The sequence below is a fragment of the Topomyia yanbarensis genome, chromosome 2 (assembly GCF_030247195.1).
Source record: "Topomyia yanbarensis strain Yona2022 chromosome 2, ASM3024719v1, whole genome shotgun sequence".
Lineage (NCBI taxonomy): Eukaryota > Metazoa > Arthropoda > Insecta > Diptera > Culicidae > Topomyia > Topomyia yanbarensis.
In genome coordinates this window covers 327,922,691-327,948,638 of record NC_080671.1, presented here as the reverse complement: position 1 = coordinate 327,948,638, position 25,948 = coordinate 327,922,691, and the positions used below count along the sequence as shown (strand labels likewise).

At 38.7% G+C, this 25,948-nt stretch overlaps 1 protein-coding gene across 1 annotated transcript in view; it reads left to right on the top strand.

Moving 5' to 3' along the window:
* The first annotated feature begins 463 nt into the window (after positions 1-463).
* Positions 464-25,948, top strand: part of LOC131683841 (GATA-binding factor 3-like) — an 84,333-nt gene continuing 58,848 nt past the window's right edge. The window contains exon 1 of the mRNA XM_058966189.1: positions 464-596. The gene's annotated coding sequence lies outside the window, so the exon portion shown is untranslated. The remainder of the gene's footprint in view (positions 597-25,948) is intronic.

Below are 25,948 nucleotides of genomic sequence, written 5' to 3'. Positions count from 1 at the left end.
TTTACTGTAAAATATATGAAAATAACATCCGTACCTTTAACCCGTACAATTCTTTTTATAGGGTAATTTTCTCCAGGTGGGTAAATATACGCCCAAATTAGCTCTCCCATTCGAAAACATGGGAGGAAGGTGCATGCCTGTGTGTTGGGCACCGGCAGATGCGGTCGGTACTAGTGGCGAGCATCGCGGGGGCCTTGCTTCGGGTGTGTGCGTGGAAGGCGTCTGTGTAGTTAAGTAAACTCTTTTTATCAGCCCTCTACACGTAACACTATCTCAACAGTTGAAGATTGGGCGTGATATAGATAACACACGTACTTGATTTTTTTTTAGGTAGCTTTTTTTTTTCTATGAAACTTATCTTTTCCGATTAGACGATATTTTTTACATTTAATCAAAGCTTAGTCGTAAACTTTTAAGCCTCGAAATAATTGATGATTGTCATGAAAGTTTTACACTCATTTCTGGCACTGAATATCCTCCAAACCATATTATCCATTTCGTAACAAAGCTACTAAAGAGTGCTCTAGTGAATATTAAAATTACATGAAAAAAACCCGTACAGTGTACTTGAAGCTGAACCACTCTTGGAACAGACGGTAAGTCATTTAACTGATGTTCGTTAATCTTCACACGAAACACTTTCACTTCAATCGATTCATATTATGGAAACAAATAAGACTTCAACCGACGTTTTGGGGTATTTCGGTAGGTTCCGCGTTGAGCAACTTCTAATCACGCGCTGTTCCCAGCTACGACTGGCCATATCTACTGAAATTGAAATTGAATTTCACTAGCGGGCAAAAAGCGAGACTGAAAATATTGTAATGAATATCTACGATAATATTATAAGATAATAAGTTTGATAATGTTATTTACAGTAACTAAATCGTAGCGGACACAATCTTTATCTGTTTGTTAAGGTGAAAACCGGGGAGATAAAATGCCTCATTTATCTATATATAATCACACTGATTGTCTATATCTTGGAAAGTAGTCAACGCGTCCGGGGGAAGGGGCATATGACGAAGAACGTGAACCTCAATACTGATAACTTAGACCGCATATTTCGAGCCTTCGTATAAGCTATTTCCGACAAAAGAATGCATTTGCTGCAACGGATAAAAGCAAGGACCTTACGGCTGATGGTATAACAATGCTACTTATTCATAACTACGGAGCAGTCCATTTCTATGAAAGACGGTCTCGAGCCTTATAATGTGCGGCTTCGCATAGATGTACGAATTTCCAATCAACGAAATCATTTACTCGTAGAAGTGAATGTATAATTGTTAAGAACAACCCTGGTTAGTTATTATCGGTTATGGGCGGATTCCAATCCTGCGTATAGTAATCAATAAAAATAATTTGATTTCATGATTTCTCATTTTCTTGAGAGTAGGTCGGAAAAAAGGAAAATAACAAATGACAAATTAAGTTATGGTTTATTCTAAGCAACACATAATTGGGCAAATACTGTATGTGCATATGTAATGTTTGTTTGAATTGTACATGGGCCAACAGTCTGTTCAAACCGTAGCACTTATGCATGCAATATGCTTGATGGTGTTTGCAATACCGTCAAACCCCTCAACCTAAAAAAATGGTGCTTTTGAAATGTAAAATTTTGATTTTTGAATTTTTAAAACTGCTTCAACAGATTATAGAATGTAGGTTTTTAGAGATTTTACAAACCGTTCCATTTATTGTACCAGTATTGCACATTATTGGAGGTCCTAGGACACTTTTTCGACACGTTTTCAAAAACTGACCACAAAGCGGAGGGAATGAGTGGTCCTCGAGGTTAGCTTACTGCCTACCGAAAATATGATTTTCACTAACGTAATCCAAAAAAAATGACGAGAACCTTTGGACAACTCGTTCTCAATTCTTCGAGCGCCATTGGAATATCTTGATGAGGCTAAAAGGCCGAGGCTACAACTTAGGGGCCATACACTAATTACGTAAGGGCATATGGGGGGAGGGGGAGTTTCATAATATCTTACAAATTCTTATCTGAGGGTTCCTCCCTTCTTACGTAATATCATAAAACATGCATGAAAAATGAAATCAATAAGAAAAATATACTTTTTATAAGAAAAGAAACTATTTCTTATTTGTGCCATGCACATTTTGTATATCAAACAATATAAGCACATATTGTCCAAAGCCGTCGATCTGCAAGGACCATTGCAAGATACCTTGGACAATTTGTCTGCTTGGGCCCTCCAGCTAGGTATCGAGTTCTCCACGGAGAAAACTGAGCTAGTCGTATTTTCAAGGAAGCGTGAACCAGCGCAACTACAGCTTCAATTAATGGGTCAAACTATTGCTCAGGTTTCAACTTTCAAATATCTCGGGGTCTGGTTCGACTCTAAAGGAACCTGGGGATGTCACATTAGGTATCTGAAACAGAAGTGCCAGCAAAGGATCAACTTTCTCCGTACAATAACCGGAACATGGTGGGGTGCCCACCCAGGAGACCTGATCAGGCTGTACCAAACAACCATATTGTCGGTGATGGAGTACGGGAGTTTCTGTTTCCGCTCCGCTGCGAACATACATTTCATCAAACTAGAGCGAATCCAATATTGTTGTTTGCGTATTGCTTTGGGTTGCATGCACTCGACACATACGATGAGTTTAGAAGTGCTGGCGGGCGTCCATCCGCTGAAAAATCGTTTTTGGGAACTCTCATATCGATTGCTCATCCGATGCGATATCTTGAACCCGTTAGTAATTGCAAATTTCGAAAGGCTTGTCGAGCTCAATTCTCAAACCCGATTTATGTCCTTGTACTTCGATTACATGGCACAAAATATCAATCCTTCTTCATACTATCCCAACCGTGTCAATCTCTTTCATGCTTCTGATTCAACTGTATTCTTCGACACATCCATGAAAGACGAGATTCGTGGAATCCCGGATCACATACGTCCGCAAGTGATCCCAAGCATCTTTCATAGTAAATTTCGAGAAGTCGACTGCAACAAGATGTTTTACACCGACGGGTCAAGCCTCGACGGCTCCACTGGCTTCGGAATATTCAATCAAAACCTCACCGCCTCATTCAAACTCAATGATCCTGCTTCAGTTTACGTCGCAGAACTTGCTGCTATTCAGTATACTCTTGGGCAAGGATGCAAAATGCCTACCTTTTCCACGGCTGTAATTTTTCTGCCTACATTCTCATTTCTCTCTCGATGCTGCTGTCATTCGCTAGTGCAGGACGCCCAGCGCTGTACGGCTGCCTGTGTGTAAAGCAGTAACATGACAGAAAACTACTGTCCCCAGTACAGCCACCAGACGCGAGCGGTACAGCTTCGCTTTCCTTATTTTACATTTTTTAATATTTTCAATCTTTTTAATATTTTTATTCAAAAATGACTACAATGAATGCGGCTCATTTACGCCACGGCCGGCATCAACGCTTTCGTGTGCGGGACTCTCCCTTTGACTATGCAGAGAAAAATGTACAAAGCGAGAGAACAAACTTTACTACGCCACACTCTCACCGAGCAGTCGGAGTACAGCAGCAAAACAAAAATGTATTCTACTGCTGTACGGCAAAATGTACTCGGTTTGACTACTGTTCTGGCAAGAGCTGTAGTGATGCGTCGCTGTAGCGAGCTGTACGGCTTGTGCAAATGTAAATATATCGAAAAAAATGTAGTTTATCGGTACCGTTGGCATCCCTGCTCTTGGGATCATTGATACTTTGCCCACCGATCATTACTTTATTGTCTCGGATAGCCTCAGCTCAATCGAGGCTCTCCGTTCAATGAAACCTAGAAAGCACATTCCATATTTTCTGGGGAAAATCTGGGAGCGCCTGCGTGCTTTGTCTGTAAGATCGTACAAGATTACCTTAGTTTGGGTTCCCTCGCATTGCTCCATTCCAGGTAATGAAGAAGCGGACTCTTTAGCTAAGGCGGGCGCTTTACAAGGTGACATATATGAAAGACCAATTAGCTTCAGCGAATTTTTCAGTATCACTCATCAGAGAACCCTCGAAAGTTGGCAAACTTCATGGAGCAATGGTGAACTGGGAAGGTGGCTACATTCGATAATCCCTAAGGTATCGACGAAACCTTGGTTCGGAGGGATGGATGTGGGTCGAGATTTCATTCGCGTGATGTCTCGGCTCATGTCCAATCACCACACGCTGGACGCACATCTCCGGCGTATTGGGCTCGTGGATAGCGGTATCTGCGCTTGTGGCAACGGTTATCACGAAATCGAACATGTTGTCTGGGCATGCGCCGAGTACTGTTCTGCCAGATCTCAACTATTCGATTCCCTTCGGGCCCGAGGAAGATCACCCAATGTCCCGGTTCGAGATGTACTAGCAAGCCGCGATATTCTCTACATGTCCCTTATATACACGTTCCTCAAAACCATCAATATCCAAATTTAAATGCCCCTATCTTTTCTCTTATCATTCCCAGAAGTGCCCTCTTCCGCCTACCGTACCCCAACGATGGTTTGGTACGACTCCAAGACGAGACAAAACATCTGTCGAATGAACCAACAACACGAGATCTACAGTACAACATCACACACGCAGCGCGGTGTGTTCCCGATCCAAATCTGAGCCGTACTACGAAATCGTCTGGAGGAACCCCTGCCGGCTCGAGGAAAACCGCCCGGCGTCCCAATACTTGATACATCCGTTCGAATCTGTAATCCTGGTCGTTGATTCCTGATGCCGGAAACTGAAAGTTTATATCCCCCCCCCGTTCAGCCTTGTCCACCCTCTCTCCCATGTCTCTGATACACAGATGTATGACTTCACCCCTTCTCCCCTTGAATATCTTCCCAAAACTTATGTGCCCCCCTATCTTCTAGTGTTAGTTGATCAATCCGTTCGAATCTGTAATCCTGGCCGTTAATTCCTGATGCCGGAAACTGAAAGTTTATATCTCACCCCCCCCCCCCCCCTTCAGCCTTGTCCGCTCTCCCTCCCATGTCTCTGATACACAGATGTATGACTTCACCCCCTTCTCCCCTTGAATATATTCCCAAAACTTAAGTGCTTAGTTTTAGTTGATCAATATTTAATCTCGTTAAGAAATGCCCAACAGTACCACTACTTTAAAATAGCCCTAATTAATTCCCCTTAATCTTGAACCACTCTTTCTAGTTATTTCTAGTTAATAAGCTTGTAAAATGTTCCGCTTAGTTAATAATTAATTTCTCCTACAATCTCCCTTCTAAAAATCATAAAGTGAATTACTATACAAAGAACACACAAAATGACCCGTCCCCCAAATCTTACGAATATTAGATTATACCCTCTTTTATATGTATAAGTTAGCTGTAAAGTTTTTTTTTTTAGTTTCATTATATAAAACAAAATAATATTGAAATGTGTAACCCCCTAGTTTTAAGAAATTCAAAATGTAAAACAATGAAAAAATGGCACCTTTAAGCTAACGCATACGTGCCTTATCAAATAAACAAATTGAATAAAAAAAAAGCACATATTGTACATCATGGTCAAGGAAAGGCGGACCTCGAATTGAAGTGTTTTGCAGCGACAGAATATGATAGTTAAATTAGTTATGGAATTTTGTTGATTGTTGCCAACGTGAGGAGTGGCTTAATTGTCGATGGTTTTGGAGCAGTTACAGCAATTTCTTGACTCTTGGTGGTACATTGTTCAGATCAAGAACTGGAGTCACAATCTGTCGTACAAGTTAAGAAGTGTTCATACCCTTATAGTTGGAATAAATTCACACCAGAGGAGTTCTACATCACAAAGAGATAGACTCAAAGAAAGTGGAATCTGGCGAAGCAAATTATGCGCTAAACCAAAGTTGCTGAATATCTACAAAAAATTAATCTGAAATTTCTACTGGGCGAGATTATATCATGTTCACACTATAGAGTTAAAACATGTTATAATAATTAGCAACAAGAAAAATGTCATCAAGATAGCGTTAAAACACGTTTTAACTCGTAGTGTGAACGTAGTATTAGGATGCAATTAAAATTACTGCACATGATTATAGTTAAATTTTGTCCAGAATTTTTTTTTAATAGTTCTATAAGTATCGTTTTCGCCATCGTATAATTTAATGAATTAACAATATGATTTTTTAATTAATCATGATAAGATCTTAAGTAGGGGGGAGGGGGAGTTCACCAAAATCTTACGAACTCTTATCTGGGGGGGGGGGGGGAGGGGGAGGTTGAAAAGTTCTAAAAAAGCCTTACGTAATTAATGTACGTTCCCTTACTTGTAAATGAGTTGTATGCGGTGAGCTTTAGAATACTTTGTCTGTTTTCTGGGCATCAAACTCCTTTCGAGATTTAGCTGGCGGTGGTTTAAACGATGGAGACGGTGGTGATAATGATGATGATTTCGCTAATAGTTTTCTGACCCTACGTGGTTCCCGAACTCGTAATGGTGGTATTGACTAAAGCGTGATGAGTGCGTATGGTGATGTTTGATTTTTAATGGCACTGATTCGAGCAACACGGTGCGAAATCTAATTCTTCGTTTGTAAAACCCAGAAAAATCGATTCACTATCCGACACCTTATGAACTGGTCAAAGCAACGAAAGCTGAGAAAATGCGAAGACTACATATCAAGAAGACTGGCAACTCTGTCGACAATCTGGAGATAGTAACCTAAGAGAAGAGAAGACAATCGCGTAGCCAATTTGATCCAGTCCTAACCTCAATATTGAACCAGCTCTTCATTGGTCGTTTTGCCAGTCAAGAGAGTTCATAATATTTTCAAACGGGATGAAAAACAGTGCTGCTGAATTTATTTTGGCTACTTTTCATACACATGAACATTTCATGCAAATTGAATAGATACCCCGAATGACGAATAACTACGTGTATTGTTAAGAGAGACACGAATAAACATAAAATTCATTTTTTAAATGCAGCTAGTATTGTGAATTCTTGACAGAGGGTCGATATTTGAGGTACAAATATTTTCAGCAATTGTGAAAAACATGCAAATGGAATCTGGCAACGATGGATGCTTGTTGTCTTTGGAATTACGACAGGGCCTGGTAGATAAAATTAAGAAGAGCAAGAAGCCTGTTGTCGTCTCTTCTCTTAGATAGTAACAGCAATGCCACTTGCGGGTAAAGGTGGTACATCCCATAGTGATGCACACAAACACATATACACTTTTGCATTAAACTTCCTACCTTTAAACAATAGAAGTGCTGTAACCTCTGTCGCTTCTCGTTTGTATGGGGGCAGGTAGGGGAATTGTGGGAAAAACCGACACTGTGGGTAAAACCGACACCCCACAACATTTCCTAGAAATCAAATTTTTATTCATTTCATAATGATACATTATTATTAGTACGTTTATTTAGAGCATTTGAAGAAAAATTGGATTTACGTTAGTACGCCGAATGTCATAAAAATAAACAAAACATACGACAGCAGCGTTCATACTCTTCTGGATGTTAAATTTCGTTGGTAGATTTTAAGGTTTTAACCGAACAAAAGCTTTTCAAATCACCACATTTTTCAGTACCTGTTATTATCGGCCTGTCCTATGATCAACTAGGTACATTGAAGACGTGTTTGAGATATTCAATATTTTTAATTGCTTTTATAAAAACCTGTTTTAATCCACCTAGAGGTGCAATTGTGCCTTTCTCATTTCTCCAAACTATGATTTAATAGCTGTACAATATAACATTATGGAAATGTCTTTCATTCTTATTACACTTGGTAAGTATATATAAGAGCACCTTTTTGCATTCATCGCGGTTTCGGTATCGGTATCGGTTTGAATCTATGTGATCGCCCTCCACAACCCGTAAGTCCGGAGCCGGAAGTCGGATGGAGATGGAATTTAATATCGGTTTCCGAGGACGCACCACCTTTCATTTGATACTAAGTTGATCAAATCGGTCTAGCCATTTTCGAAAAACCAATATAACCGTAATTCTGAATTTGGATGCTTCCGGATCCGTCGATGGTGGCCAATGTGGCCAAAGAGACTTTGAATGACTGTTGGTGACCTAGATCTACAAATTCAACAGTTGTGTTTACATTTTGGAAAAAAATCACCTTTTTACATTCATCGCAGAATTCGTTAGAATCGGGATTTGCTGCGTGATCGTACGTATCACCCTGTAATTCAGGAACCAGAACTCGGATCCACACAAAATTCAACAGCAGCTGATGGACCTTCCATTTAAAATCAAGTTTGTCAAAATCGGTTCAGAAAATTCCGAGAAACCGATGTGGACAAATCAACAAATTTTGTTTTATAACCATTCTCTTCAACGCGTAATCCGGAACAAGATGTCGGTTGAAAATGAAATTCAATAGCAACCTATGGGAATATTATACCTTTCATATGAATCTTAGTTTGTAAAAATCGGTTCAGCCATCTCCGAGAAACCGATGTGGACATTTTGTTAACAAATCCGCACATACACACACATACATACATACATACATACATACATACATACATACATACATACATACATACATACATACATACATACATACATACATACATACATACATACATACATACATACATACACACATACATACATACATACATACATACATACATACATACATACATACATACATACATACACACATACATACATACATACATACATACACACATACATACACACTGATATTTTGCGATCTTGGCGAACTGAGTCGAATGTTATATGAGACTCGGGCCTCGGTTAGAAAGTCGGTTTTTGGAGCAATTACATAACCTTTCTATATGAAAAAGGCAAAAGAATAATATTTAATTAGCTTAATCAGCATGAGTTCAATGTTATCTTCATGATATTATATTTTTTAATGTTGGTGAAATGGGTTTGAAAGTGGAGGGAATGGGGGGTTAGTAGAGTGTAAGTGGAGGATGCGTCAGAAATCCTTCATCTTATTTCGGTATACGGGGTGGATGAAGGAAATGCGGGCGTGAGGGTGGTCCAAGGGGAGGGGAGTGATGAAGGAGGGAGGTGTAAGGACAAGGCGAGGGGGGAGGGGCGACGACGCAATACTCAACTGCATATTTTGCCTTCCATTTGAGACTTGGTTTGAGAAAATCGGTTCAGTCATCACCGAAGAACCGATGTGACTTTAATTGTGGAATATGCCCGGAATTCCGGACTTCCGGAATCGTCGATAGTGGACAATATATTCAAAGAATATTTGATTGGCAATCAGTGATCTAGATCTGCGATTAGAAGTAATTTGGTGACCATTTCAATAGTTTTTAGCCTCTGAGGTATTACGATTGTACCGATTTATATGGGAAATTCTAGTGTATCCTTATCCTTACTAACACCACTGTAACTCCGGAAGCAAGAGTCAGAACCGAATGAATTTCAGCAGCAGTCAATGGTATTACTGTATCTTTCATTTGAAATCAAGTTTGTAAAAATCGGTAGAGAATTCGTTGGGGAATGGGTCTGATATTAGCTTAGGAACTTGGCGGGTTCCCCGGGGGCGTCATGAACCGTCATAGGTGGCCAATGTGGTCAAAGCTGCTTTGATTGATCATTAGTGATCCAGACCCGCAAACTAGAGTAATGTTACATCAATTTTAATATGTTTTACATCATTTGAACATCATGGTGGTACCAGTTTATATGGGAATTTGCTGTGTGACCGCACTCTTCAACCCGTAACTCCGGAACCGGAAGTCGGATCAACTAAAAATTCAATAGCAGCTTATGGGAGCGTTATACCTTTTAGATGAAACTAAGTTTGCGAAAATCGGTTCAGCCATCTCTGAGAAAATTGTGTGAGTTTAAATGACACACACACATACACACACAGACATTTGCCGATCTCGACGAACTGAATCGAATGGTGTATGACATTCGGCCCTCCGGGCCTCGGTTAAAAATTCGATTTTTACAGTGATTGCATAGCCTTTCTTTATATGAGAAAGGCAAAAAATGTGCGCTGTTGGGGTAAAACCGACACCCTATGGTTAGGGTAAAACCGACACGCTGATAAGATGGTTGTGTATACTTGCGATTCATTTCAAAATACTGGGGATCTTTGTGACACTTCAATTAGCCTATTAGAACACTATAGTATTAGCAGAAATACTTTTATTGTGTTTATTTCTTGTAAGTTTCTTTAAAAATCAAAAATTGGAATTTTTGCTTATCTGATTCTATCGAAGCTTTTGCTATTTCTGCAAAAAGCTCATCAAACCGAATTTCTAGTGTTCTCTTGGTTTGTCATAGACGAACTTTATCACAATGAGACAATGATCTTATGTATACCCCAATAGATCGTTGATGATCAGAGTCCGAAAAATCAAATCTGAAAAAGATAGATTTACTAAGAAGTGTGTGTGTCACTTATAAGTGAATGAATCCAATTAGCAGAACGTAGAACGCTTGCAAATCTTCTCTTACGAAATAAAATGACACTGGAGGTTGCAATGATGTGCGCAAGGATTATTTGGAAATACTCATATCAATAAATAATCCTATAGCATAAAATACTCTTATTTATAGTACTACGCTTTCGAACTTTCTTCCCCTCACTACATGATGAGGCAATGAAAAGCACATATTTGCATCATACATACTCACACTTTATTAATCACGCATATATCTCATTTTTAATAAAGATAAAGATTTTAATAAAGTGGAGAAAAATAAATTAAAGGGGGTGTCGATCTTACTCCTATGGGGTGTCGGTTTTACCCGCAGTGCCTACAAAAAGTCACTTTGTTTTCCAAGTTTTACAACCAATAATTTTTAATGAAATTAGAAAAATTGTTAAGCTTAAGGTGTCGGTTTTAACCATAATCCCCCTAAGAGATATCAGTGTTCTTAATATGTAGTCTTCGGAGAATGGCTATAGAAGCATGCTTGCTTGTTGGACTCTAGTATTGTTACTTTCTTTTCCGTTTGTTGGAATCGAAACAATAGTAAATGATCTTATAAGCAGCCTGGATCTAATTTTACATTACGTTTGCATGAATTTCGGTATTCGGATTAATGACATTCGGGCAAATGGTATATTCAGGTTTATGGCATTTGGGTAAATGGTCCATTCTGGTTAATGTCATTCGGGTAAAGGGTCCATTGTGGTAAATAGCTTTCGGGTGAACGTCATTCGGGTAAATGATTTTCGGGCGATTGAAATTCGGGTGAATGTGATAGAACCCTTCAAATATCAATTAATCGGGAATGTTTTTTTGTGGAACGGGGAGAAGAGAGCCCAAAAACCGTGTCCTTTAAACGGAACTTCCCGACAAGGTACTTTTTCACCACTGAATTATTAATAATATTGAACAAAATTGGCACTTTTTGGACCCAGCTCATCAAAGGAAAAAACACAACAAAAATAGGTCTCCTTTGGTCTAAGTTGTTACACTACGAAAATCACGATTTTGTACCAGATATGGGCTTTGTATGCTTAGTTTTTCGATAATATGAAAAATTGTGGAATAATGTAATTCAATGTTAAAAAAGTCGTTAAAAATTCACCATTTTCAAATACTTACATACAAAAATTATTAATTGAAATAGCTACTTTTCTGAAGCCATTCATTGGAGTATGGCTTGAAAAATAATTTTGTCGAAAAAAATGGGCAAAAACACGAAAATTCATTTTTTTGTTATATTGGCCAGGACTTTGTATTACATTACATTTTCCGTTCAAAACATGTAGGTAAAATCGATTTTTATATTAAATCGAAACCAGATTTTTTAACGTTTATTTTAACCGTTAAGATGATCACATAAGTCACGATGGATTCTTAGCGGCCAGTAGTATCATACACGCAGAAGAAAATATCAGTTAAAATAATCAAAATTTAGTTTAATTCGACAATTTTCCTTTTGATATGGTGACAAATGAGATTTAGATTTAATTCAATAAATACAGTGGTTTAAAATTACTAATAAAACTATTTGTTCGCTTCTTCATAATACGGCATTTTCAACAGGTATTTTGTTTTAAAGAACAAAAATGGTGGTAGTTCGTTGCTGTCATTCTCGTTGACAATCAAATTCAAGGCGAGTTTAACGAAACAAAACAACTTGAGTTGATCAAATTTATGTTAGTATTAAACAAACTGAACATTAGCATTTACTTTTGGATTTGTGTGAATGGATTGCGTTGGTTGAATCAACAAAAGCTTATTATTTATTTCATCTAATAATTTTGTTTACCGAAACACAACGTTTGTGGTTTTTTTTTCTAATGAATAACTTGTTCTTTGAAACTATATTACTGCAGTTACAATTATAATTAATACTAAAATGTTTTGTTGATCGACTCAAATATACGCAAGATATTGATTTTAACTATAGTAATACCCCACGTGGGGTAACATGAAACAGTATTTTGTGTTACTAGTAATATGCCTTGAGCTGGCTGATTGAGTGTAACACCTAAACGCTCGGGTTGAGATTTTAGCAGAATTTTTTTTTCAAAAATTCATAACTCTTGACAGAGTTGACCAATTTTGATGATTTATATGTCAAAAGAACCGGATATTCTTCTAGTTTATACTACTGGAACATCGTCCACCATGGTCCAAAAATACCGGAGTTATTCCGGATTGCGTTGGGGTAAGTCTGTTTTGCCATTTGGGATTTTTAATAAATAACATTGAAATATTCTATGGGACAATGCTTAAACTGTTTTAAAACTTGTAGGATTTACTAAAACACATCATACTAAAGTAATTTGACGTTTGGCCAATCTTCCCCGAGGGTCTTTGAACCGGTTACAAGAGGCCAATAATGAATGCTCTTTGGATCCATTAAAACAAATTAATCCAAGAATGACAAAGTCAGTGATAGTGGCAAAAACCTGTGTGTGAGAACCAAATCGAACCATTTTCAGACTACGAGGACACTTGACCGGTTCACCGGTGAATCCGGATTTTGGTCCCAGACTTTTATTAAATTGCAAATCATTCAATGATACGTCGCATTATCCAAAAACATCTACTGAGCTTCACAATTTAGCTGAAGGCATTGAAAACAAGTATTTAGTGATTCCGGAATATGGTCACAGAGGGTCACTTTTATCAAATCGTAAACCTTCATCATGCGACGTATCAAAAAACATCTACTGAGCTTCACAAGATGGTTGAAAGAATTGAAAACAAGTTTCGAGGTCAATTGCCCGCGTTGGCCAGTTCCGGTGATTCCGGAATATGGTCCCAAAGGCTCACTTCTATCAAATCGTAAACCTTCATCATGCAACATATCAAAAAAAAAAATTACTGAGTTTCACAAGATGGTTGAAAGCATTGAAAACAAGTTTCGAGGCCAATTGGCCGCGTTGACCAGTTCCGGTGATTCCGGAATATGGTCCCAAAGGCTCACTTTTATCAAATCGTCAACCTTCATCATGCAACATATCAAAAAAAAAAAAAATTACTGAGTTTCACAAGATGGTTGAAAGCATTGAAAACAAGTTTCGAGGCCAATTGGCCGCGTTGACCAGTTCCGGTGATTCCGGAATATGGTCCCAAAGGCTCACTTTTATCAAATCGTCAACCTTCATCATGCAACATATCAAAAAAAAAAAATTACTGAGTTTCACAAGATGGTTGAAAGCATTGAAAACAAGTTTCGAGGCCAATTGGCCGCGTTGACCAGTTCCGGTGATTCCGGAATATTCCCATATAAACTGGTACCACCATGATGTTCAAATGATGTAAAACATATTAAAATTGATGTAACATTACTCTAGTTTCCTGGTCTGGATCACTAATGATCAATCAAAGCAGCTTTGACCACATTGGCCACCTATGACGGTTCATGACGCCCACGGGGAACCCGCCAAGTTCCTAAGCTAATATCACACCCATTCCCCAACGAATTCTCTATCGATTTTTACAAACTTGATTTCAAATGAAAGATACAGTAATACCATTGACTGCTGCTGAATTTCATTCGGTTCTGACTCTTACTTCCGGAGTTACAGGGGTGTTAGTAAGGATACACTAGAATTTCCCATATAAATCGGTACAATCGTAATACCTCAGAGGCTAAAAACTATTGAAATGGTCACCACATTACTTCTAATCGCAGATCTAGATCACTGATTGCCAATCAAACATTCTTTGAATATATTGTCCACTATCGACGATTCCGGAAGTCCGGAATTCCGGGCATATTCCACAATTAAAGTCACATCGGTTCTTCGGTGATGACTGAACCGATATTCGCAAATCAAGTCTCAAATGGAAGGCAAAATATGCAGTTGGGTATTGCGTCGCCGCCCCTCCCTCCTCCCCCGCCTTGCCCTTACACCTCCCTCCTTCATCACTCCCCTCCCTTTGGACCACCCTCACGCCCGCATTTCCTTCATATACCGAAATAAGATGAAGGATTTCTGACGCATCCCCCACTCCCACTCTACTAACCCCCCATTCCCTCCACTTTCAAACCCATTCCACCAACATTTCTAAATATAATTACATGAAGATAACATTGAACTCATCCTGATTAAGCTAATTAAATATTATTCTTTTGCCTTTCTCATATAGAAAGGTTATGCAATTGCCGACTTTCTAACCGAGGCCCGGAGGGCCGAGTCTCATATAACATTCGACTCAGTTCTCCGAGATCGCAAAATATCTGTGTGTATGTATGTGTGTATGTATGTGTGTATGTATGTGTGTATGTATGTGTGTATGTATGTATGTATGTATGTATGTATGTATGTATGTATGTATGTATGTATGTATGTATGTATGTATGTATGTATGTATGTATGTATGTATGTATGTATGTATGTATGTATGTATGTATGTATGTATGTATGTATGTATGTATGTATGTATGTATGTATGTATGTATGTATGTATGTATGTATGTATGTATGTATGTATGTATGTATGTATGTATGTATGTATGTATGTATGTATGTATGTATGTATGTATGTATGTATGTATGTATGTATGTATGTGTATGTATGTATGTATGTATGTGTATGTATGTATGTATGTATGTATGTATGTATGTATGTATGTATGTATGTATGTATGTATGTATGTATGTATGTATGTATGTATGTATGTATGTATGTATGTATGTATGTATGTATGTATGTATGTATGTATGTATGTATGTATGTATGTATGTATGTATGTATGTATGCATGTTTTTTTTTTTTTTTTTTTGAGAGCAGTAAAAAAATTTTCAGAAAAACCCTGAGTGAGGAAAAATGTACAAAAAACCCCATTGTCAGGGAACGGGTTTGGGCTGCCATCACCCGACCCGCTAAAAACCACTGCTCTTGCCCAGAACCTGATTCCTCCCCGGCACTACCTTACGGCATTACTTCGGGGAGGGGTTTTTATGTGCATAGCACGCACTCTAATTCAACTACTTCCTAGTTCGTTTATGTATGTATGTATGTATGTATGTATGTATGTATGTATGTATGTATGTATGTATGTATGTATGTATGTATGTATGTATGTATGTATGTATGTATGTATGTATGTATGTATGTATGTATGTATGTATGTATGTATGTATGTATGTATGTATGTATGTATGTATGTATGTATGTATGTATGTATGTATGTATGTATGTATGTATGTATGTATGTATGTATGTATGTATGTATGTATGTATGTATGTATGTATGTATGTATGTATGTATGTATGTATGTATGTATGTATGTATGTATGTATGTATGTATGTATGTATGTATGTATGTATGTATGTATGTATGTATGTATGTATGTATGTATGTATGTATGTATGTATGTATGTATGTATGTATGTATGTATGTATGTATGTATGTATGTATGTATGTATGTATGTTTTTTTTTTTTTTTTTTTTTTTTTTTGAGAGCAGTAAAAAAATTTTCAGAAAAACCCTGAGTGAGGAAAAATGTACAAAAACCCCATTGTCAGGGAACGGGTTTGGGCTGCCATCACCCGACCCGCTAAAAACCACTGCTCTTGCCCAGAACCTGATTCCTCCCCGGCACTACCTTACGGCATTACTTCGGGGAGGGGTTTTTATGTGCATAGCACGCACTCTAATTCAACTACTTCCTAGTTCGTTTCTTCCGTAGGGTTACAGCCCCACTCCTCTACACACCACCAATTCTCTACCATCCACACAGACTGGCAAGCTCTGCATGGCAGTCGGAAAGCTGGCTGTGAGTCGAGGCTTAGTACTCCTCCCCTACGAGTACAGTCTGAGCGGCAAACTTCTGACTGTCTAATTCACTGAGCCCTGCGGCTCGCTTGTGCCGGTTAGCACCGCAACTCCCTTCTCGCACCATTCAACGCCGTTTACTCTTTGAGCACCAGACTTGTTCGCGAACTACTCGGTCTAGTCCCCGACGATGGACCTAGCCTACTCCGACGGAGAATTCCCCGGCGAGAGAAGTTCTCCCGAAACCGAGCCAACCAACCAGATGTCGAGGTCAGTTCGGCGATTCCGGTGGAGCAGAGCGTCCGGTTCGCTGATGCCCCGACGACCTGCGACTGGTGGTATTTCGTCGCGGTCTACTCAGTCTAGTCCCCGGCGGTGGATCTAGCTTACGCCGACGGAGAGTTCCCCGGCGAAGGAGGCTCCCCCGGTACCGATTCTTCTTTTGTTTTAGCACCACAATTTCATGAGCTCTTTGGCTTCCTCTCGTTCCGTTTCGCCCGATCTACTCGATCTAGTCCCCGGCGGTGGATCTAGCCTACTCAACGGGCCATACAGTAGGTGCTGAGGTCTATCCGGCGATTCCGGTTGGAGCGTAACTTCCGGTTCACCGGCGCCCCAACGACCCACTGCTAGCTCTGCGACGCGGTCTACTCGGTCCAATCCCCGGCGGTGGATATAGCCTACTCACGAGCTACCCGGAAGGATGTCGAGGTCGGTTCAGCGATTCCGGTGAAGCTTGACGTCCGGTTCCCAGGCGCCCCGACGACCCAACTCGGTGCTACATCACGCACTACTCAACTGGTCCCCGGCGGTGGACCTAGTCTACACAGTTGGAGAGTTCCCCGGCGGCGGAATTTCTCTCGAAACCCGATTTGCGGTTTCTTGTTGGTCTCTACGCCACTTCCTCTGCAACTCGGAGAGTATGCTCGAGACCACTCTGTTGACAGCGTCCCAGGTATGTTCGTCACGGCACATCTCTTCGACGATATTGTCCGCTGTCATACCAGGTATACCCCTACGAACTTCTTCGAATCTAGGGCATTCGAAGACCACGTGTTCCGGTGTCTCCTGCACGGTCGCACAACCCGGGCAAAGGGGTGACGAAGCATGTCCAAACCGATGCAAGTACTTCCGGAAGCATCCGTGCCCGGACAAAAACTGCGTCAGATGGAAGTTCACCTCTCCATGCTTCCTATGTACCCAGGCCGATACATTTGGGATGAGTCGGTGGGTCCACCTTCCTTTCTCCGCGTTGTCCCACTCCTGTTGCCATTTAGCCAACGAGTCCGCTCGAACCTGTCTCCTAGCGTTACGTGCATTTCTCCGCTGATAGCATTCCACGTCCTCCGCCAGGGTAATGCAGATGGGGATCATCCCGGCGATAACGCATACTGCCTCCGACGATATTGTTCTGTAGGCACTCGCGACTCGTACGGCCATCAGTCGGAATGTCCTGTTTAGCTTTTCACGGTTCCGCTTGGTTTTCAGCGCAGCACTCCAGGCAGGAACCCCATATCGGAGTATCGATGACGAAACAGTAGATAGCAGACGTCTCGTGCTGCTTCTCGGACCGCCGACGTTTGGCATGATTCTCGCTATTGCGTTCGTTGCCTTCGCCGACTTTCCACAGGCGTAATCAACGTGGTTGTTGAAGCTCAACCGGTCGTCGATTATAACTCCCAATTGCTTCAATGCACGTTTCGATGCAATCACGTGCCCTCCGACGTCGATCTGCATCCGTTGGACCGATCTGCAGTTACTGACCAACAACACCTCCGTCTTGTGGCGAGCTATTTGCAGCTTAACCCCGTTCATCCATCTCTCGATCGCGTCTATTGTCTCCGTCACCGACACCTCCACTTCTTCAAGTGTCTCACCCATCACCGTTAGTGACACGTCGTCCGCGAAACCTACGATTTTCACTTTCCTAGGCAGCTGCAGCGTTAACACTCCATCGTACATCCCGTTCCAAAGGGTTGGACCGAGAATGGAGCCCTGAGGAACGCCCGCTGTGACACGCAATGACTTCTGTCCTTCGCTCGTCTCGTATGTATGTATGTATGTATGTATGTATGTATGTATGTATGTATGTATGTATGTATGTATGTATGTATGTATGTATGTATGTATGTATGTATGTATGTATGTATGTATGTATGTATGTATGTATGTATGTATGTATGTATGTATGTATGTATGTATGTATGTATGTATGTATGTATGTATGTAAGTATGTATGTATGTATGTATGTATGTATGTATGTATGTGTGTATGTATGTATGTATGTATGTATGTATGTATGTATGTATGTATGTATGTATGTATGTATGTATGTATGTATGTATGTATGTATGTATGTATGTATGTATGTATGTATGTATGTATGTATGTATGTATGTATGTATGTATGTATGTATGTATGTATATATGTATGTATGTATATATGTATGTATCTATGTATCTATGTATGTATGTATGTATGTATGTATGTGTGTGTATGTGCGGATTTGTTAACAAAATGTCCACATCGGTTTCTCGGAGATGGCTGAACCGATTTTTACAAACTAAGATTCAAATGAAAGGTATAATATTCCCATAGGTTGCTATTGAATTTCATTTTCAACCGACATCTTGTTCTGGATTACGCGTTGAAGAGTACGGTTACAAAACAAAATTTGTTGATTTGTCCACATCGGTTTCTCGGAATTTTCTGAACCGATTTGGCAAACTTGATTTTAAATGAAAGGTCCATCAGCTGCTGTTGAATTTTGTGTGGATCCGAGCTCTGGTTCCTGAATTACAGGGTGATACGTACGATCACGCAGCAAATCCCGATTCTAACGAATTCTGCGATGAATGTAAAAAGGTGAATTTTTTTTCCAAAATGCAAACACAACTGTTGAATTTGTAGATCTAGGTCACCAACAGTCATTCAAAGTCTCTTTGGCCACACTGGCCACCATCGACGGATCCGGAAGCATCCAAATTCAGAATAACGGTTATATTGGTTTCTCGAAAATGGCTAGACCTATTTGATCAACTTAGTCTCAAATGAAAGGTGTTGCGTCCCCGGAAACTGATATTAAATTCCATCTCCATCCGACTTCCGGCTCCGGAGTTACGGGTTGTGGAGTGCGATCACATAGAAAACTCCGATTCAAACCGATATCGCGATGAATGCAAAGAGGTGCTCTTATATATATATATATATATATATATATATATATATATATATATATATATATATATATATATATATATATATATATATATATATATATATATATATATATATATATATATATATATATATATATATATATATATATATATATATATATATATATATATATATATATATATATATATATATATATATATATATATATATATATATATATATATATATATACTTACCAAGTGTAATAAGAATGAAAGACATTTCCATAATGTTATATTGTACGAACCAGCTATTAAATCATAGTTTGGAGAAATGAGAAAGGCACAATTGCACCTCTAGGTGGATTAAAACAGGTTTTCTTTTGCAATTGGAGCTATGTTCACCTATTAAAACATGTTAAGATATGTCTAAAGAACAACCTTTGATGATACGTGGGCATGTAGAGCCTATTAATTCAGAGTGTAAGTGATCTACCTATGAAAACATAGCAAAAACACGATTTTTGATTGGTCTCCAACCTCTAAATCCTGTCCAAATTAAGCCATTTTTGGTGAAAGTTCTTTAATTCACACCTAGAACAAAAATTTGTGCTGACCGATATATATATTTCAAAAAAGTTTTAAAATGTGGAGAGGTCTAGTAAACATACAATGATTGAGTCAAACATTTGATTGAAAACTACAGTAACATCAATTGGAGCATCAAACATTATACAATTTTACACTTTCATTCGTGTAATATTACATGTCATTCATTTTACAACAGTGTTCGAGTAAAAATACATTGAAGTACATTGGTTTTCCGTTTAAAGAAACTGTAATTTTCAATCCACGTGTAAAATTATAAGAAAATTCGTTGAAGAAAGCACGACAAGTCGTGTGTATTTGTGGTGGAACTTAATTTTACATTTATATTCATGCTCCAAATATGTGCTTGAAAATAAACTTAAAATTACAAAATATTTTTTTCTGTGTAGCTCCCATTGCACAGTGGTTTTTTTTGCCAAAAACACGCGATTAATTATTTACACAAAAACGGTCAAGTTTAGATCAATAATGTCTTCTGAAAGTTTTATCAGTATTTTAAGACCTTTCTTCTGGTTTAGTACATTGAGTGATTAATCTCCCTAAAAGTGAGAGAGTATTTTCTCATTTTTTTAAAATGTATAGATAATGAGATCATATGTTCTGCAATGTTGTAGAGCTACTTTTTGCGAACAACTTTGCTTAAGAGCCCAAAATTGTATATTCAATACTTGTGAAGTTATAGTGCTTTGTTTGTGGATGGCCCCTTAAAATCATTTTTTTAATATAACTTTTTTGGTATCGTACCTATGAATTTAGAATGTTCTACAAAGTTATTTGCGTCAATGTCATCCGCAACTCTTTAGAAGAACGTTTTGTTCTAGCTCTTCTATCTTCGAAGTTATTTAGCAATTTTTGAAAAAAATAGTGCTTTTTCCAATAGCAATAACTTTTGAACGGGGAAAGACGGGCAACCAGCTATAGTTATAAACATTAGTACAACAAATGAACTACAAAATCCAATGTATTCCATTTGTCTACTGTTGTCTCCGGTGCTGGTATGGACGGTTTAGGAAGTGCTTTCCGCTGCTTAGTATGCATTTTTCATTAAGTGGAATTGTTCATCTGTTCCTCGCTGGATTCTCTTTTTACGTATGCGTGTGCAGGAAAGAAATTAAGAGAGAGAAAGAGAAAGAGAGAGAGAGAGAACAAGAGATAGAAAGAGAGAGAGAAAAAGAGAGAGATTGGAGAGGACCGCTAAGCGCATAACTTCTACACCCAAAACGGTGAGCTCAGATTTTCTGTTTTTGGGCTCACAATCTCATTCCCAAAAGCAATCCTTTTTCAACATTGAGTTGTTCGCGCACAATTCGGGATGAGCCCAACGCTCACGCAAAAATAACGATGACACACACTCACACACAAGGAAACTTTGTTAGTATTTAGTTTCGTATCTTTCTTCTACACCTTACATTCCCCCCACCCAACCACCACAAGCAATCTCATCACCATTGCTGCTGCATTGCATTTTGTTTTGTTTCATTCTTTTCTTCGCTGCTATAAATAGCTCGTGACCTGAAACTTCTAGTAAAAAAAATCTTATATCAGGATTCAAGATTAGAACCGACAAACTTCTATTCGGTAAAAACACCTCTTTATTGCCCGTACCATGATGACACACTGGTGGAGTAGTATAATGGCGTATATAAAGCTTCACACTTATGATGAGTGAGATAATATCGTTTGCATCCCGCCGCCGCGTCGGTATTTCAGCATCGTCATTGACGCATTTTGCTTTGTACCATTTCCCCGCTGTTATTAATATTTTGTTTGTATGTATGTGTTGGGAACTAAGCCTTACTAGAAAAAAAGATTAACGGGTAGCATCAAGACTGGAACCGACAAACATCCACTCGCTAAAACGCCTGCTTTACACCTTATGGCATAACGACACATAATGAGCAATCGTTCGAATGGGCTATATAAACTTCGCATCATTGCAGCAGTGATCGCAAATGGGACAGTATGGAGACGATGGTATGTGTTATTCAAGTTATCCCTGCACTACATGAGCCAACAGTGTGTAGCTATGGGGTACGACATTGTATTCCACAAGTATGAGGTTGGTTGAACACTAATGCATCGTTTGGGAGCTTTTCGCTCACAGTTCGAGAGCGAAAAAAACAGAATCAATTCCGCTCTCAACGATTCGTTTTGGGTGTACGAAATCGCCTTTAAGAAAATCAGTGTTACACAGCTCCGAGATGTAGCAATCCTTGACTGTTACTAAGGGTAATGCTCAAAACTAGAAGATTCCCGAACTTCGACGCGGTCACGTGTGCGGGAGAGTGTCTGTACACGTTTTTTCGTACATTCAATGATACGAAACGTTTTAAGCGATACTAATTTAAAGGGATTTTCATCAAAATGTGTACACCCAAAACGGTGAGCTCAGATTTTCTGTTTTTGGGCTCACAATCTCATTCCCAAAAGCAATCCTTTTTCAACATTGAGTTGTTCGCGCACAATTCGGGATGAGCCCAACGCTCACGCAAAAATAACGATGACACACACTCACACACAAGGAAACTTTGTTAGTATTTAGTTTCGTATCTTTCTTCTACACCTTACATTCCCCCCACCCAACCACCACAAGCAATCTCATCACCATTGCTGCTGCATTGCATTTTGTTTTGTTTCATTCTTTTCTTCGCTGCTATAAATAGCTCGTGACCTGAAACTTCTAGTAAAAAAAATCTTATATCAGGATTCAAGATTAGAACCGACAAACTTCTATTCGGTAAAAACACCTCTTTATTGCCCGTACCATGATGACACACTGGTGGAGTAGTATAATGGCGTATATAAAGCTTCACACTTATGATGAGTGAGATAATATCGTTTGCATCCCGCCGCCGCGTCGGTATTTCAGCATCGTCATTGACGCATTTTGCTTTGTACCATTTCCCCGCTGTTATTAATATTTTGTTTGTATGTATGTGTTGGGAACTAAGCCTTACTAGAAAAAAAGATTAACGGGTAGCATCAAGACTGGAACCGACAAACATCCACTCGCTAAAACGCCTGCTTTACACCTTATGGCATAACGACACATAATGAGCAATCGTTCGAATGGGCTATATAAACTTCGCATCATTGCAGCAGTGATCGCAAATGGGACAGTATGGAGACGATGGTATGTGTTATTCAAGTTATCCCTGCACTACATGAGCCAACAGTGTGTAGCTATGGGGTACGACATTGTATTCCACAAGTATGAGGTTGGTTGAACACTAATGCATCGTTTGGGAGCTTTTCGCTCACAGTTCGAGAGCGAAAAAAACAGAATCAATTCCGCTCTCAACGATTCGTTTTGGGTGTACAGTTGGAATGTAAGGTAATTGATTGAAACATAATTTCTTTATATACTTAGTATTTATGTTTATTGAAAAGTACACTCATTATACTATTTAGGTACCCTTGATAAACGTCACTTGTTTTCCTTTTGGGTTTTCGCGAGAGAAAGTATGAAAATTGGTTCTGTAGTTCAACAAGTCTTTCAATATTATAACGTTGACGGACATAATATGCCCGATTTTGCCGCTGGAATAATGCAAATAGTCAAGATGTCTTGTATTTATTTCAAAAGACTGTGGATCAAGCATAATCGCACAGTAACTAATGTTTTTAGACTCTTAAGACTTTGGGTGCTCATAACTCAAGTACACAGAATTTTCTTGAAGGCGATTTTTGCGCGATTTCGCAGAAGTTATGCGCTTAGCGGTCCTCTACAATCTTTCTTTTTCTCTCTCTCTCTCTCTCTCTCTCTCTCTTTCTTTCTCTCTTTCTTTCTCTCTCTCTTTCTTTCTCTCTCTTGTTCTCTCTCTCTTTCTCTTTCTCTCTCTCTTAATTTCTTTCCTGCACACGCATACGTAAAAAGAGAATCCAGCGAGGAACAGATGAACAATTCCACTTAATGAAAAATGCATACTAAGCAGCAGAAAGCACTTCCTAAACCGTCCATAACAGCACCGGAGACAACAGTAGACAAATGGAATACATTGGATTTTGTAGTTCATTTGTTGTACTAAGGTTTATAACTATAGCTGGTTGCCCGTTTTTGCCCGTTCAAAAGTTATTGCTATTGGAAGTAGCACTATTTTTTTTCAAAAATTGCTAAATAACTTCGAAGATAGAAGAGCTAGAACAAAACGTTCTTTTAAAGAGTTGCGGATGACATTGACGCAAATAACTTTGTAGAACATTCTAAATTCATAGGTACGATACCAAAAAAGTTATATTAAAAAAATGATTTTAAGGGGTCATCCACAAACAAGGCACTATAACTTCACAAGTATTGAATATACAATTTTGGGCTCTTAAGCAAAGTTGTTCGCAAAAAGTAGCTCTACAACATTGCAGAACATATGATCTCATTATCTATACATTTTAATAAAATGAGAAAAATGTCTCACTTTTAGGAGGATTAATCACTCAATGTACTAAACCAGAAGAAAGGTCTTGAAATACTGATAAAACTTTCAGAAGACATTATTGATCTAAACTTGACCGTTTTTGTGTAAATAATTAATCGCGTGTTTTTGGCAAAAAAAACACTGTGCATTGTACTGAACGGTATATTTAAATTCCTGCACTATTTTGTCCAAATTAAATTTTAACGATCTTGTACTAAATTTCAAAATATTCACATCTAGCATAATAGACTAAAAATTTGCTATGATTTTTTTTATTACTGACATTCTGACTGGTTTCCATCATTCACTGGGTGGCGCGTAATAAGACTATGGTCTAAGTCATGTCTGTATTTGGTTTGCTCTTAAACCTTTATCTATTAAAGAACGAACAGCGTTTTAGTATTTAACAATTTTAGACTTGGTGAACTGCTTCTAATGGTGAGATTTGTAATTATTGGTGATCGGAAAATTCAGCAAAGCTCCATAGTTTACAGGAAAGTAAAGAGCCTTGGTATGCATTAGAGAATAGTAGACAAACGACATAAACGTCGAAGCCAATTTACAGAAAAGCAAGAGAAGAAATGCCAGCTACTGCTCGGATTTACTGCCATTCTCGCTTTGATTTACTGTTGTTAATAGGGTTTCTTACATTTACCATCTGTTAAAGTCGACGAAAGTCGCATCGCTGAGCAGTTATTGATTTCGAATTGGCCCAGATTTCAAAATAAAAGAAGGTACCGCATACGAAAAATATCTTCTGCTGAAATGAGTTATGCCATTCCAAAGCAATTAAAAACAATAAACATGTTTTTTGATCAGCACAAATCAATCATCTGAGAATAAGGCCACCAGTTTCACTTTGAAGCTGTTTTCAATTTTTTTTTAAATATTCGAGTACCGGTACTTTACCGGTATTACCGGTACTGAGGTCTTCAGTACCGTAGTACCGGTTTTCGCCAAAAAGGGTCGGTACTGCAAACCCTAGTTTCCTACTGTTGAGTTCGCATCGATACTTCCAAAGCTCCCTTGGCGATTGAGATTTTTTTTAAACTTTTATAAATTAAAAATATTTTAAACACGCACGGGTAGCGTGGAGCAAGGAAAATGGGGTTACTATTACTACGAAGTTTGAATTGATACTATCGGAAGAGTTTATTTGTAGTTTAATTCTTGGTCGGTTGAAACAACCACTATCGACACTGCATGATTTATATTGGCTGCTCGGAAAAAGAAACTGACATTGAAGATCAGAGTCTATATACTTCACTGGTTGGTGCGTTCAAAGCGTTTTTTTTCATATTAGTTTTCCGTTCAGTGGAGTTTTAAGCCAACGAAAATAAACCCTCAAAGATTGGCTAAAGGTTTGAAATTCCGCGCGAAAAATGATAATGTAATTAAAATTTTCTGAAAAAGTTCCTCCGTAGCGATCAGTACAATCGTATTTCGTATGTCGTACAATCAATTTCCGCGGAAACATAGAAATTTACCATTACTTCCATATTAACGCATTATTGTTTACCCTCTTTCTCTAATGTTTTTACCATATTTGCATATGGTCTCACTTGAGCACCGAAACCATTCGTTTTGGGCGGAAGTGAAAATTGGCACATGCTGGCGAAAAACAAATGTGG